Here is a 14961-nt window from a genome sequence, read left to right as displayed (position 1 = left end):
TTTGCTTCTGAGGGCACCTGTATTCATGTGCATATACTCACTGTAGACACACGCAGTTTCACATAATTAAAAAGAATAAAATTAAATCTTAAAAAATCCTGAAGTATCAAGAAAACAAATGACCTAATTTTCAAAAAATGGGGGGCTATGGATGTGAAGAGAATTTTTTTCCAAAACAAGGTTTCTCTGTGTCTGCCTCCGTCTCCCAAGTGCTGGCATTACAGAATTCTCAAAAGAAGACATAAAAATCACTAAAAAATATATCTTGGAAAACATTCAGCAGCCTTTAAAACTAGGGACGTGCCAATTAAATGTACTTTGAGATTTCATCTTAACACCAGAATCAGAATAATCAAGTTCAACAAAACAACCCACCACTAATGCTGGAGGAGGTGTGGGGCAAAGGGAAAAGGACTCCCCCCCATTCACTGTTGGTGGGATTGCACACTGGTCCAAGCAGTCTGGAAATCAGTGTGACAAATTCTCCAAGGGATGAAACTAAATCTGCCATATGACTCAGCTCTACCATTCCTCAGCATATATTCAAAAGAGTTGATATCTTTTCACAGAGACACTTGATCAGTCATGTTCATGGCTGTTCTATTCACAATAGCCAGGAAATGAAAACAACGCAATTGTCCTTCAGTTGCTGAATAGATAATGATAATGTGGTGCACATACGCTACAGAGTTCTATTCAGCTTTTATAGAAAAAAATGAAATTTGCAGTTAAATGGATGGGGCTGAAAAATAATGTACTGATTAGGGTAACCCATGGCAACCCAGATCCAGAAATACAAATGCTGAAAGTTCTCTCTCATCTGTAGATCCTAACTCTGAAAGAATCACATAAATCAGGGAAGCAGAAAGTTACCATGGGAAGAGGAGGTAAAGGAACTCTAGATAGGGGGTTGGATGGGTAATAGAACACAGAAACTATGAAGGGCAAAACTAGGAAAAACTGAGAGGGAGGACAATAGAGAGGAGGATAAGAGAGTAATATGCAAAGGGAGAGATTGTACAATGAGATTTCTTTAGGAAGGCATTAAAGATGATTGCAAACGCCATAGAGAAATATATTATTTTATAATGCTCACATAAAAATATATACATAACATATATTTAATTCAGACTACTAAGGAATTATATATACATATAACTGTAAATTAAATTGAATGGAATTAAGCCACATGTGATGATAGTGCTCCATAGAGTAGCTAACAAACAGGGATGGAAAACCTCCCTCTGAGTCGTTGGGCAGAGGTGTCTGTGAGAGTGCATGCATGTGTCTGTGTGCTATGTGTGTGTTTTGTGGCTGCAGAGGCCAGAATAAGACACCAGATCTTCTAGAACTAGAAATACAGAGGGTTGTGAGCCACCATGTGGGTGCTCAGAGTTGAACCTCCATCCCCTGGAAGAAGCAACCAGTGCTCTTAACCACTGAGCCGTCTCTTTAGCGTCCCATGTATGGCATTCGTTAAATAAAATAAAATGCAGGAAATCAGGAAAAGTACTGTCCTAGTTAAGTTTCCATTGTTGCAATCAAACATCACGAGCAAAAGCAACTTGGAAAGGAAATAATTTATTTCTACTTACACTTCTGTGTCACCGTCCATCACGGTGAGAACTCAAGGCAGGAACCCGGAGGCAAGAACTGGAATGGAGACCACCGAGGAACCCTGCTTATGGGCTTGCTCCCGTGCCTGGCTCAGCCTGGTTTCTTATATCACCCAGGACAATCTGCCCAGTTGGTTTGGGCCTTCCACACCAATCATTAATCAAGAAAATGTCCCCACAGACTTGCCTACAGCCCAATCTGATGGGAGCATTTTCTCAACTGAAGTTCCTTCTTTCCTAACAACCCTGGCTTGTGCCAAGCTGACAAAAACAAAACAAAACAAAATCCACACACACACACACACACACACACACACACACACACACAAAAGCCAATCCTAACTCCCACAGGAAATGCAAAATGCAAGCTTTAAGGAACTAATCCATGGTCAGTGGAAGCAAGGCAGCTCCAAGGAAAGCTGAAGAGGGGATAAAGGGAGAGTTGATGATTTGTTCGGCTTAGACAGCTTGCCTGCGGATACATCAAAGCATGCAAAGATCTTTTCTTTGTACTGTCCTTTGAGTCTGCTCTTCACTAATGACTGCATCGTACTGCATGCATTTCCTAGGGAGGCTGGAGTCAATTATTCACTTCATTTAAAGAAACTCTGAGTCTGCAAAGAGGTCGCTAGCCAGGTCATTGTCCCACACAAAGCAAAGACTTAATTAGCTTTCTTTCTCTCCATCTCCTTTCTCTCTTATCTTTGAATATATAAAATCCTCTCCTGTTTGGTAAGTGCAAAGCCAGGCCTTTTCCCACAGTCAAATCTGAGCAAGGTGTCTGACATGTGGTACTTTCCTGTAATCCCAGGCCAGGTGAGGCCAGCCAGGCAACACACAGACACCCTGTTTCAAATACTAAACCAAAAGCAAGCAATCTGGGAGGCAAGATCATGTTGTATCTCTATTCAAGCGCATTACGAGTTTTTAGGTCATTCCAGCAACCAAACCCAGGGTACCATGTGAGTTAGGCAAGCCCTCTACCAACTAAACTACATCACCTCTCTCTCTCTCTCTCTCTCTCTCTCTCTCTCTCTCTCTCTCTCTCTCTCTCTCTCTCTCTCTCTCAAACTTTGAGTGAAGCAAGTCCTCTTCAGTAGGTTGGCAGCAACACTAGAATAGTGTAAACTTCAAAAAGTTCACGAGGAGCAAAGGTGAGTAAGGATTGCTAACTGTTGGCAGTGCTTCCTTTGTTACTTGTTTGTGAACACAGAAGCAATACTATGCTGGATCACAGGGCCCCTCACATTCTAGATGATCACTTCATCACTGAACTCCCTCTCTGGTATTCAGGCCCCAAATGATGCCCAGCCTTTCCTTGCTTCCAGCAACATGATTATGTGCTGGAGTGTCCCAAGACACCTATGGATGTGCAATAACTCAGTTGTTGCCTAGAATTCTTTTAATTTGGTACTGTAATTTTTTCAAATGTCTTATAGGATTTTATTCATAATTAGTAATGTAAGTTTTGTTTCTAAAGGGAAAATTTATACATTAATTATGATATTCATGAAAGCAAAAAGTATTATATATATTCAAAATATGCACAATTGTTAGTAGGTTTTACAATTATCTAAAAATTATATTAAGTGATAGTTTCCTATTTATGATTTTTGTTTCAGTTATTTATATTAAATTATTAAATATTACATTAATCTATTAAATTTTAAATTAATCACATTGACTAGGTTCTAAATGTTTGCCTGTTAGCAAACCAAAACTCAACATTTTCAATCTCAGAAAGCGCCTCCTTTTGCCCCAGTGATCTCCTAGATTCATGGTTTCGCTTACAGTCCTGAGGCTTAATACATATCCTGTATAAGGGCTGTGGGTCTGTCCTGCATAACAACTGGATCTTTTCCGATAAAAACACTTTCTTTTTCTGTGTAGCCCCAGTACTCTGCCAGATCATTCAGTGAGATTTCTTTCTGGTAGTGCGACTTTTCATGTCCTATGCGGAGTCTGACAATGTGTCTAGGACTGTGAGAACATGACATAACCATCCACAGTACAGCTCCGATTCAAGGTGCAGGCTGTTGCCTGTGCTTGGCACTCATATCCTATTTGCTTCAGAGAGCTGTTCTCTTATCGTTGCTTGGGTTCTGGCATCTTATCTGGGAAGCAATGAGATGCATAATCATGATTCATGTTTTAAATTAATTCCAAGTAAACATAAATGGCTGAATTGAAAAATCAATTGAATTCCTGCTTGGTTTTTTTTTCCACCATCAATTATTCAGGGTCATAAGTCTGTTTAAGCTTTAAAAGCTGTTGTAGCACTTGCTCCAGGAGCTTCTTGCATACTTGGAAAGGCTCACACATGAAAAGAATTATTTCTCCTTTTCTCAAACCAAACACAAATGATCAGACATTGAAGACAACGTACAAAATACTAGTATATTCCATAGATTCCTTTTCTGCTGCTGCTTCTCATCCTACCCCAGCTCCCACATTCCCTTATATATTCCAGCTAAACCAGATAATCAATCATTTCCAAAATATACTTGCATCCCTACATTATAAGCTTTCCGAGGTGGAAAAGGTATCTATGTTCAGGAGCATCAGAACGTTTTTGTAGGGCTAAGTCTCAAACCCAGGATCTAGTACATGTTGCTTCCCCAGACTGAGAGTCAGAATTTAACATTTGTCTCATATTATCTCTGTGACTTTGGAAAAGCCACCTTGTGACTTTCTGAAACCAAAGAAGACTGCATTGAGTTGTCTATCAGAGCTTTAGCTAGGATGCAGGATTTGAACCCATTAATGGTAGCACATGAGTGTTGCAAGGAACCACTTGTTCGTCCTGACCACCCAGAACTGAAATAATCACACAGAAACTGTATTAATTAAATCACTGCTTGGCCCTAAGCTCTATCTTCTTATTGTTTAGCTTTTACATATTAATTTAACCCATTTCTATCAATCTGTATATCACCATGAGGTTGTGGCCTACCAGCAAAGTTTCAACACCTCTATCTCTGGTGGTGGATCCATGGCAGCTTCCTCTCCACCTTTCTTCTCCCAGAATTCAGTTCCATTCTCCCCGCCTACCTAAGTTCTGACCTATCAACAGGCCAAGGCAGTTTCTTTATTCATTAATCAAGAAAAGCAACACACAGAAAGAAGGACGTTACACACCATTTCCCCTTTTCTGTTTAAACAAAATGGAAGGCTTTAACATAGTAAAATTACATATAACAAAACAGGTATCAAACAAGAATTACAGCTACAATATTTATACCTACATTATCTTTAATCATAACTAAGGAAAACTATATCTATAACGATATATTCTTCAACTCCATCAAAGACTCCAGAAGGATATAATATTACCTAAGTAAACAGGAAATGCATTGTCAGCAACTTCCAAGGCTCTAGAATTGACAGAGACATCTCGCTCCCTTGACAATTACCCAAAGTTTTTCTGTACCATTAGGGCAGCCATTTTCAGCCTACAGGTCCATAGCATCCGACAGACTTTTCCACGAAGCAGAGAATTTCAAAGACAGTTCCGCCTATACTGGCAGTTTGTCTGTCATATTTTTCTGTGTCCTGAAGAATGTATAGCAGACTCTTTCACGAAGCAAGAACCCCCAAGGATTGTCTCACCTTTAGGCAATTTCAGAAGTCATTTCTCTGTGGATCCTGCATGTCCAGTTCATCTAACAAACTCCATAAGAAGTCTCTTTGATGTCCATCTTCCTCTTGAAGTAGATTGGTGCAGCAGGGAGCAGATGTGTCTCATTGTCTTGAAAAGTCCTAAGTTATTAAAACATTATAAATGCCATATTCTGAAGGTCTCTGAAAGATTTGAAGAATACATATCTAACTTAAACATATCTCTATACATCTAGAAAATATAACTAATATGACTACAAGCTTGACTGTTATAGATGAGTATCTGTTAACTTATATTTCTTAGTTATACATTACAATTTGAAATGAGCTACACAAACACAATACCTTAATCAAGAACAGAAATACATATACATATAACAAAATTGACCTTAAATTTGTATCAATAAACCAAGATTCATATCAATGCAAATTATTCATCTCTACAGCACATGAGTGGTGCAGGTTTGTAATCCCAGAATTTAGGGGATTTAGAATCACCATAAATTCAAGGACAGAGTAGTGTACATACTACAGAGTAGTGTAGTTTTTCAGGCCAGCCTAAGCTATGTAGTGAAACCCTGTCACACAAAAGAAAACAAGATGTAGAATTTGATTATGCTTTTTACAGCAAATATAAACTCATTCATTCTTACTAAACTATGAAATCTTTTTTGTTAGCACAGTGTCCGGTAGACAAGGTTATCTTCAAATTCCCTATGCAGTCAAAGATAACCTTGAACTTCTGATCCTTCTGCCTGAGTGGTGGGACTATAGTCACGTGTCATTGCCTGGTTTATGGGATTCTAAGGGCTTAAGGGTTTTGTGTGTGCTAGGCAATCATTCAATCAACTGAACTACATCTCCAGCCCTAAGCCATGAAGTCTTTAAGACTCTCCTTTTGTATATTTTCAGCCTGGACAATACAAGTTGGTGGTATTTAAGTAGACTTGTAACAGGAGCAGTGGGCTGCTTTCCCGCCACCCGGATCCCAGCTAGCTTACACAAGAAATAATTACACGAAAACTGTATTCTTTTAAACACTGCTTGGCCCATTATCTGTAGCCTCTTATTAGTTAACTCTTACATATTGATCTAACCCATTTTTAATAATCTGTGTATCACCACGAGGTGGTGGCTTACCAGGAGGATTCTAACCTGCAGCTGTCTCGGAGAGGAGAGTCATGGCGACTGCCTCATTGCCTTTCTCCTCCCAGCATTCTGTTTTGTCTACTCCACCTATCTAAGCTGCTGTCCTACCAAAAGCCAAGGCAGTTTTTACATTGGGCGCCATTCTGTAACAGGAGCGGCGGGCTGCTTTCCCGCCACCCGGATCCCAGCTAGCTTACACCAGAAATAATTACACGGAAACTGTATTCTTTTAAACACTGCTTGGCCCATTATCTGTAGCCTCTTATAGACTAATAATTGGCTTTAGGGCTCATGTCCCCATTCTTTGTTATGTAACTCTTCTATCTTCTCATCACACTATCTGCCTTTTCGTGCACCCACTCAGTGTGTTTATGATTTCCTTTCTGTTTTTCTGCTTTTAATTTTTTTAGATTTGCCATGGTGGGAATGGAACCCTGAACCTGAACCACGTTAGGTAAGTACTCTATCCTTTATATATTTTCTCAGCTTGTCCTTTTATCTATGGATAATTGAAGCTGGAGAGCTGGCTCAGAGGTTAAGAACACTTGCTGCTCTCCCAGAGCATTGACATTCCCCTCCTAGCACCCACATTGCTTGGCTCACAGCCTCCTGTAACCGCAGTTCCAGTTTAATCCTAACCTTATACCTCTAATGCTTCCAAGGATATGAGAACATACATGGCACACACTTACATGGACATAGACACCAGATATACACACAAATAAAGATAAATCAGAAAAATATTTAAAAATATGAGAATTTCTCTGGGTGTGGTGTGTACACCTTGATTCCCAGCACTCAGAGTGCTGAGGCAGGTGGATTTCTGTGAGTTTAAGACTAACCTGGTGTACAGAGTGAGTTCCAGGACAGTCAGGGCTACACAGAGAAATCCTGTCTCAAAAAAAACCCCAAAAACATAAACAAAAAAAACTTAGACAAAACCAACCAATCGAACAACCCTTCAAAGCCCCTAAAAACAAGAACAACAAAAATATATGGAGAACTAAACTCACTGGATCAAAGTTCTCCCTTTGAGTATGGAAATGATCAATATAGGACTGAAATAAAAATCTTGGTTTTGCCTCCCTCCCTTCTTCTCTCCCTCCCTTTTTTCCTCCCTCCTTCTTTTTTTGTGGTAGGGAGGGGGTATCTCATGGTATCCTGGGTTGGCATTGAATTCTTTATGTTAACAACCTGCTTAATTTTTGTTTGCTTTGGGGCTATTTGCTATTGTGATTTTTTTGTTTTGTTTTTGTTTTTTGTTGTTATTTATTTCATTTTCCAAAAACAGGGTTTCTCTATGTATCTCTTGCTGTTCTGGAACTCACTCTATAGACCAGGCTGACCTCAAACTCAGAGATTCACCTGCCTCTGCCTCCTAACTGCTGGGACTAAAGGGCCTAAAGTTGTGCTGCTGGGCTCACCATTGTGATTTTAATATGAAGTGATTTGGGTTCTAGTTGAGTTTTCAGCAAGCAAGTAGCCTTATTAGAAATATTTTTGTGCTCTTGGGCTATCTGTAAACCATTATCCATGTGAAATCATAAGGCTGTATGACTAGAATTTTCTCATGCAAAGATGGTCTTTAATGTATTGGTTCAAGAAACTTACTATGGACCATCTTTGTGATGGTTTGAAAGAAAATGGTCCACTGATGGAGTGACACTATTAGGAAGTGTGGCCTTGTTGGAGGAAGTGTGTTACTGTGGAGGTAGTCTTTGAGGTAACATATATGCTCAAGCCACACCCAGTATCTGAGCTAACTTCCTGTTTCCTTACTCGTGATGTAGATCTCTCAGTTCCTTCTCCAGCACCATGTCTACCTGTACACTGCCATGCTTTCTGCCATGACGATAATGGACTAAAACTGTTAGTCAACCCCAATTAAATGTTTTCCTTATAAGAGTTGCTTTGGTCATAGTGCATCTTCACAGCAAATAGGAACACTAAGATAATCTTCCTTTTCAGTTTTTTACATTTTTGATTATGAGCCTGGTCCTTAAAAGCTGAGCCATCTCTTCAGCCACTTTTCAGTTTTTTGATCATCAAAAGTAGTCCTTTATCCACCATGTATGGTGGTACCTGTCTGTATTTCTTGTATTTGGGAGGTGGTGGCAAGAAGATTGCCAGTTACAGGCCAGATTAGGCTACATAGAGACTCTTTTCTGAAATCAAGTCAAAGAAAAGAACAACAAAAATTATCAAAAAAATACTTTAAAATATAATCCTGACTTAATGATCAGAATACCAGGAAGAAAGCAGGCATTTCTTACATAATTATAGCTTAAAAATTCAGTGATATCCCCTGTTAGTCTTCTTTAAGTTAACAGGAAAAGCTGCAGACATTTTAATACTTTCCCAACATTCCTGAGGTCTAAGATTTCATCTCCAACATCCGCTCCTCTTTTAAAAAATGACAAGTCATAAATACTGATAGTGTTACTTGTGTTGATCAGTCATTGCAACAGTTTTTACTCGAGAGATGTTTTGATCTAAGAGTCCTAACCTAAAATAAAATTAGACTAATTATTGTTTAGTAGAGTTTTCCTTCTCTTTTTTCCTTATAATTGTTTTATCTCACTTCAGACATCTGTTCCCAGGGAGTGCTGACTTTCCTCCATGTCCTCCTCTTTAAATTAAGGAGACAGATAAGCAGTTGTCTTGCAAGTATAAGGTCACTGGCATTCCAACTGTGCCTGCTACAGAAACAAATGGTGACTGCTATTTGTCACTTGCAAACTATAAATTGAATAAGTTGAGAACTCTTTTGTTTGTATAATACATTTTGAGAAGGGTTTTTAGATATTTATTCCCTTTTCTGATTATGCAAGCAACACATGGTTCTTGTATAGAATTGGTAGCATGAGAGTGCCAAAAGGAAAAATAATATCCCAACACCCAGAGATAATAGCTGTTAGCACTGTGATGTCTCTTTCACACCTTTTTTAATGTGCATACAATTGTTTGAAATATAATTGGGGGTCATAGGATGGATACATAAATAGATATTTTAGAGTATAGTGCAGTGGTGCACAACTCTAGTTCCAGTACTTGAGAGATGGAGGCAAGAGAATCAGAAGTTCAAGGCTAGCTTCAATTACATAAAGAGTTGAGATTAGCCTGGGTTACATGAGACCCCGTGTCAATGTTTCCTTGCATTTCAAACATTTTTTGAGTCTGTGTCACATATTGCATACTGGGCTCAAAGTCACCACATAGTCAAGGATGACTATGAACTCGTGATCCTTTTGTTTTTTCTTCCCAAATATTGCAAATATTTGCTACTACACTTGGTTTGTTTGGTGCTGAGGATCGAACCCAGGGCTTCCTGAATACTATATAAGGCCCCTACCAACTGAATTACATGCCAACCCTTGAAACAATTTTAAGTGCTATTAGATGCTTTAAAATATCAATTTTAATTGCTCTACATCATTGCTATATGTGGATACCCCATGGCATGAATATCTAAAACATTCTTTGATTCCAAATTCCCCTCTTAAAATATCTGTGCTATGTCCTTTTTCTGGATTGTCCATTTTTTTTTATTAGAGTAAAATCCTAGAGAGAAACTTACTAGTTATCAGTGTGTAATTAACAGATTATGACAAGAATTTAATTTTTTGGCTGGGTGGTGGTGCTGCATGCCTTTGGTCCACGCAATGTGGATGCAAAGGCCATCCTGGTCTGCAGAGTGAGTGCTGGGACAGAGAAGCCCTGTCTGAAAAAAAAAAAACCAAAAATTAAATTAAATTTTTCTTAAGTTTATATATAATTAAAAATACAACTAATCTATGTATGTGTGTATGTGTGTGCCTTACTTTTTGAGACCACATATCACTTTGTAACCCTGGCATGCATGGGATTCATTGTGTACATCAGAATGGCCTCAAACTTAACAGTGATCCTCCTGCTTTGACTTAATCAGTGCTTGGATTATAAGTGCCTGTCACCAAGCACAGGTTTAGAAAAATTTAAACAATCAAAAATTTCTTTGTTTCAATTTATTCACTTTTTAGCAATCTGTTTAACTATCTCTCAGTTAATTATTTAAATTTCTTTGTTGACAGAATGGTACACATCATTTGTGTTTTAAAATGTTTAACTTGGGGCTCAGTCATTAAAGACTAGACTCATAACCAAAAATATAAAATGTTTAACCTGTTTTTGCTGTTTCTCACAACAATATTTCAAAGAAGCTTAAGGTATTATTACAGTTTAACTCAGTAATAACAGTATAGTGATGTTGACATGGATTGCAGTCCGGGTGATGTCACTTTTGTTATTTAGCAAAATGAAGTTTGCCAACAAATTGACAGAGAAAATGTTTGAAGAGATAATGTTCACAGTTTCTTTTTTCAGGAAGAATGGCTGATGTAAGATTTCTCAGTGTGACAATTTCGGTATGATATATAAAGCACCTACTTCTCTGACCCACTGGTTTAGTTTATATTTCTCATATGTTCTTATACAAACACTCTGTATAGACCCTGGCTGGTTGAGGATTTGGCCTTCTGGAGTAATGTTCTTACCACATTGATTAATACCTTTTTATTTTATGTTGTTACTATTATTTGTGTTTTTCTTATGCACTCGTACTTTGTTGCCCAGGCTGGCCCACAAGTCACTATGTATACCAGGCTGACCTTAAACTCATGGTAATCCTGATGTTTCAGCCCCCTAAGTACTAGGATTATACAGATGAGTCACCCCACCCAGAAAAACCTTCTTACTTTATTTCCTTATAAAAAGGAATCAAATATTTTTTTGTGTATGAGTGTTTTGCCTGCAGGCATTTATATATTCTGAGTGCGTGCTTCATGCCCGTGGTGCTCAGAAGTGGGTTTTAGATTCCTTTGGTACTGGAGATATAGCTGGTCAGAAACCACCATGTAGGTTCTGGGAAGTGAACTCAGGTTGTGAGGGAGTGCTGGAAGCAACCTTACCCATCAAGCCATGTTTCCAGCTCCAAACTGTCTTACTTTAAATTTAGGCCTTAAACCTTCAGGAAAACACAAAACAAGGATTCGAGCATTTAAAAAACATAGTTTTTAAATTTTGGACTGACTCATGAATGTTTGTCTTTGTTCTTTCTTTTCCTCATTTCCCTTATTGACTTTTGTGTGCTTTTTTTATACTTTAAATCTATTTTTCAGTTTGAATGTTTGTTGCAAATATTTTCTTAGGTTATGGCCTCTCTCTCAGGTGTCCTTGTTCAGTACTGGCCTTTGAGGTTTATTTTTTCCATTTTTGTATAAACAAAATCTAATGATATCTCCACTTGTTTTATATACTTACCAATTCTGTTCAGATGTGGTACAGGCTATTTGTGGGGGAGGGGCTTGCTATAGTTAGCTATATAATTGTGAATGCAATAGATTTGTTCCAAATCACTGCGACTATAGCTACAGTCACACTTTGCTCCTTTTAAACATTCTTCAAGCAGATTTGGCAGTGTAGGTAGGTTATTAAAGTAGGAATCAGTGTAATTCCCTTTCAAAAGGGCAGTATGTGGAAAGAGCAATTCTTAAGTGTTTTTGCAGAGGTCGGGGAGGACACTTGAAATGTTCAGATTTTAATGCACTGAAGAGCATTCAGTTCTCACTGTGTCCACTAACTCAAAGCAACACGGGGAGACACTGAAGAATCCTACAGAATTTTCATTTCAAGGGTGACCTGATTTTAGCCTTATTTTGAATATTTAAACCAGACACCATTTTTACAAAGAGCCCTGTTTATGGTTATCACCTGGATTACTTAATCAAATTGGGATTCCTGAGTCATGCCCTTTGGAAGCATCCTAAGTCATATCTCCAGAGATGGAGTTCCCAGAACCCTCATTTTAATAACCATCCTAGATGATTGTGATTTACTCTAAATTTTGGAAATCTCTGATCCAGGCACAGTACTTGGAGGAATAAAATGAGAAAGGCAAAAGACAAAAAGCACACATGTGGGGACTTGGGGTCAAAGACAATTCTAAACCCAACATGGCAGACAGCAGAGTCATGATCAGAATGCAATTGTGTCAGTTGAAGACCCCCAGCCTATCTATAAAGAGAGTGTCTTTAGCTTCATAGCTTATGTCTTAAAGCAAGTGACAACTCTTCAGTCTTACCTTTAAAATGAGGATGAATGACATGTATCAGGTATTCAAGGCATGGCTCAGTTGTATGGGGCTTGCCTAGCATATGTCAGACCCTGAGCTCCTACACCAGTACAAAGGAGAGAGAGAAAAGTAGTAAATACAGAAAATTCTTATTCCAAAACTTTAAACTTTTGTTCATCTAGTGAGCATAGGTTTGTGGTCAGTCAGTTCCTTTCAGGAGGCAGGTCTTGATTTCCACCACAAGGGTTCCAGGGTTCAGACTTTGGACACCAGGCTTTGTGGTAATTATCATTCAGATCTGTTCCTGGAATTAAAAGATTAAAGACTCTATGAGTTTAGAAGCAGTGGAAGGTATATAAAATTCTCTGTTATCATACATTCAGAAAACAAGAAATAGGCCTTCTGACATGTTTTAGATTTTTAATTAGCATAATGTGTGTATTTTTGTGTACATGGGCACCTACATGTGTGTGCCTGTAGAGTCCAGAAGGGGTCATGTCCTCTGGAGCTGGAGTCACAGTCCTCAACTGATATGCTGATCTAAAATGTAACGCCTGGAACATCTTTAAATTAGAGTTTTCCAAAGAACTCTTTTTGGTTATTCCTTGGATTATTTATTCAAATTGGGATTCCTGTGTCTTCCTAGCATCAGTGCAAGCATGTGTGTGTGTGTGTGTGTGTGTGTGTGTGTGTGTGTGTATTTGAACCAGTTTAATGCAAAGTGTGTTCATTAAGCAGGAAAGGAACCCAGATTCTGCTGGGAACTACCTAAGTTATTTCCGAGTAGAAATCCTCCTTTCAATTTTTCACTCTGTCTGCTACCTTGAACATGATGTAATGAATTATCCATTTTGAAACCTGAAGAACATCTTTTGATTTGTTTGTTTGGGGCTTGTACCTTACACTGGGACTAGGGTCAAACCAATTAATTGAATTGTTCTTTGAAGAGTAAATAAGATTTTAAAAAGCCCATGCAATGACTACTAGCACTTAATAAGGGTCTGCTGTTCTGTAAAAGTTAATTAGTCATATTTCAACCATTCTTATCAGATGTTCTAATATCCAGACAATGCTTTATCCTCAACCCTCTAGGATATCCATTCTCTGGGATCCTCATCTCTCTTTTCCTCTTGATTCATCTCACCATCCTTGTCGTTATTTTTTTCTCTTTCATATTCATTTGCTTTTTTTCATCTTTGTTTTAAGAAAGGACTCCTTTGAATCAAAATCTAGGACCACTTCCATCTAAACTAAAAATTCCATTATTTCCTTGAATTTTAAATGTAGCCCCTTAGAAGTCATCAACTAAGAAGAATGCTTCAAAGCAGCCTTCCATTTTGATTGTGGTTTTTCCTAATATTGTATTATTATGGTATTATTATATATTAAAATCTTTTCTCTTTTTACTATCATGTTCGAAGTTTTCAAAGTTTGCCTACAACCTTTTCTCTCTAGTCCCCTGTAACTTTTCTATTACTCTTGTGTCTATCTCCCTTTTTTGTTTACTTTTGTGTTTTCTTGCAAAATACAATGACCTAAAATCCCGCCAGTGATAGAAGATGTCTAAACTAAGCTGACATTTTTATATCTGCCCTTGAGAATGCTATAAAAGTTTCCCTTCTTCTTTTATTTCTGTCTTTTTCTTTCTTTTTCCCTCCCTCCTCCCTCCCTCCTCCCTCCCTTCCTCCCTCCCTTCCTTCCTTCCTTCCCTCCTTCCTTTCTTCTCTTGTTTTTTCAAAACAGGGTTTCCCTATGCACCTCCTGATGTCCTAGAACTCACTGTGTAGACTTGGTTGGCCTCAAACTCACAAAGATGCCCCTGCCTCTGCCTTCCACGTGCTGGGGTTAAAGGCTTGTGCCTCGACTGCCTGGCACCCCCTTTTTTTCTTCCTCTTCTACTTTCCTTTCCTTCCTCCCCCCTTTCTCTTTCTGTCAGTCTCCCCTCCTCCCCCTTATTACCCCATCAACATGTTGGCCTCAGACTCACTATGTTGCACAGAATAACCTTGACCTTCTGATCCTCCAATCTGAATCTCTTGAGTGCTCAGATTGGAGGTATCTATTACCATGGCTGATTTATGTGTTGGTGGAAGTTTAAGACAGTCTTTGTGCATGGAAAGCATGCATTCTACCATTGAAGCTACAACTCCAGCCATAATTTAAGCTTCTTTATTTATCCATAGCTCCCAACCCATTTTTTTAGTCATTGAGTACTACTTGTTTCTTCAGATTTTGTCAGTGCCAAAAATACCAAAGCTTTCTCCTCCTTCCTTCTTCATTTAAGTAGCCTCCAGATAATAGCACTCCAATGTATTTTATTCAGAGCCAATGAAAGAGAAGCTATTTGCTTTTACACATCTGAATAGATCACTGTTCATGCTAATTTTAGTATGAAATAAATCAGCCCACTCATCCATTCACTAATTTATCACATATTTATCTTAATAACTTGGAATATTCCAGACATGG

Source organism: Myodes glareolus, chromosome X, assembly GCF_982192425.1.
Source record: "Myodes glareolus chromosome X, mMyoGla1.1, whole genome shotgun sequence".
NCBI lineage: Eukaryota > Metazoa > Chordata > Mammalia > Rodentia > Cricetidae > Myodes > Myodes glareolus.
The sequence above is the reverse complement of the archived record's forward strand: the minus strand, read 5'-3'. Positions refer to the sequence as shown.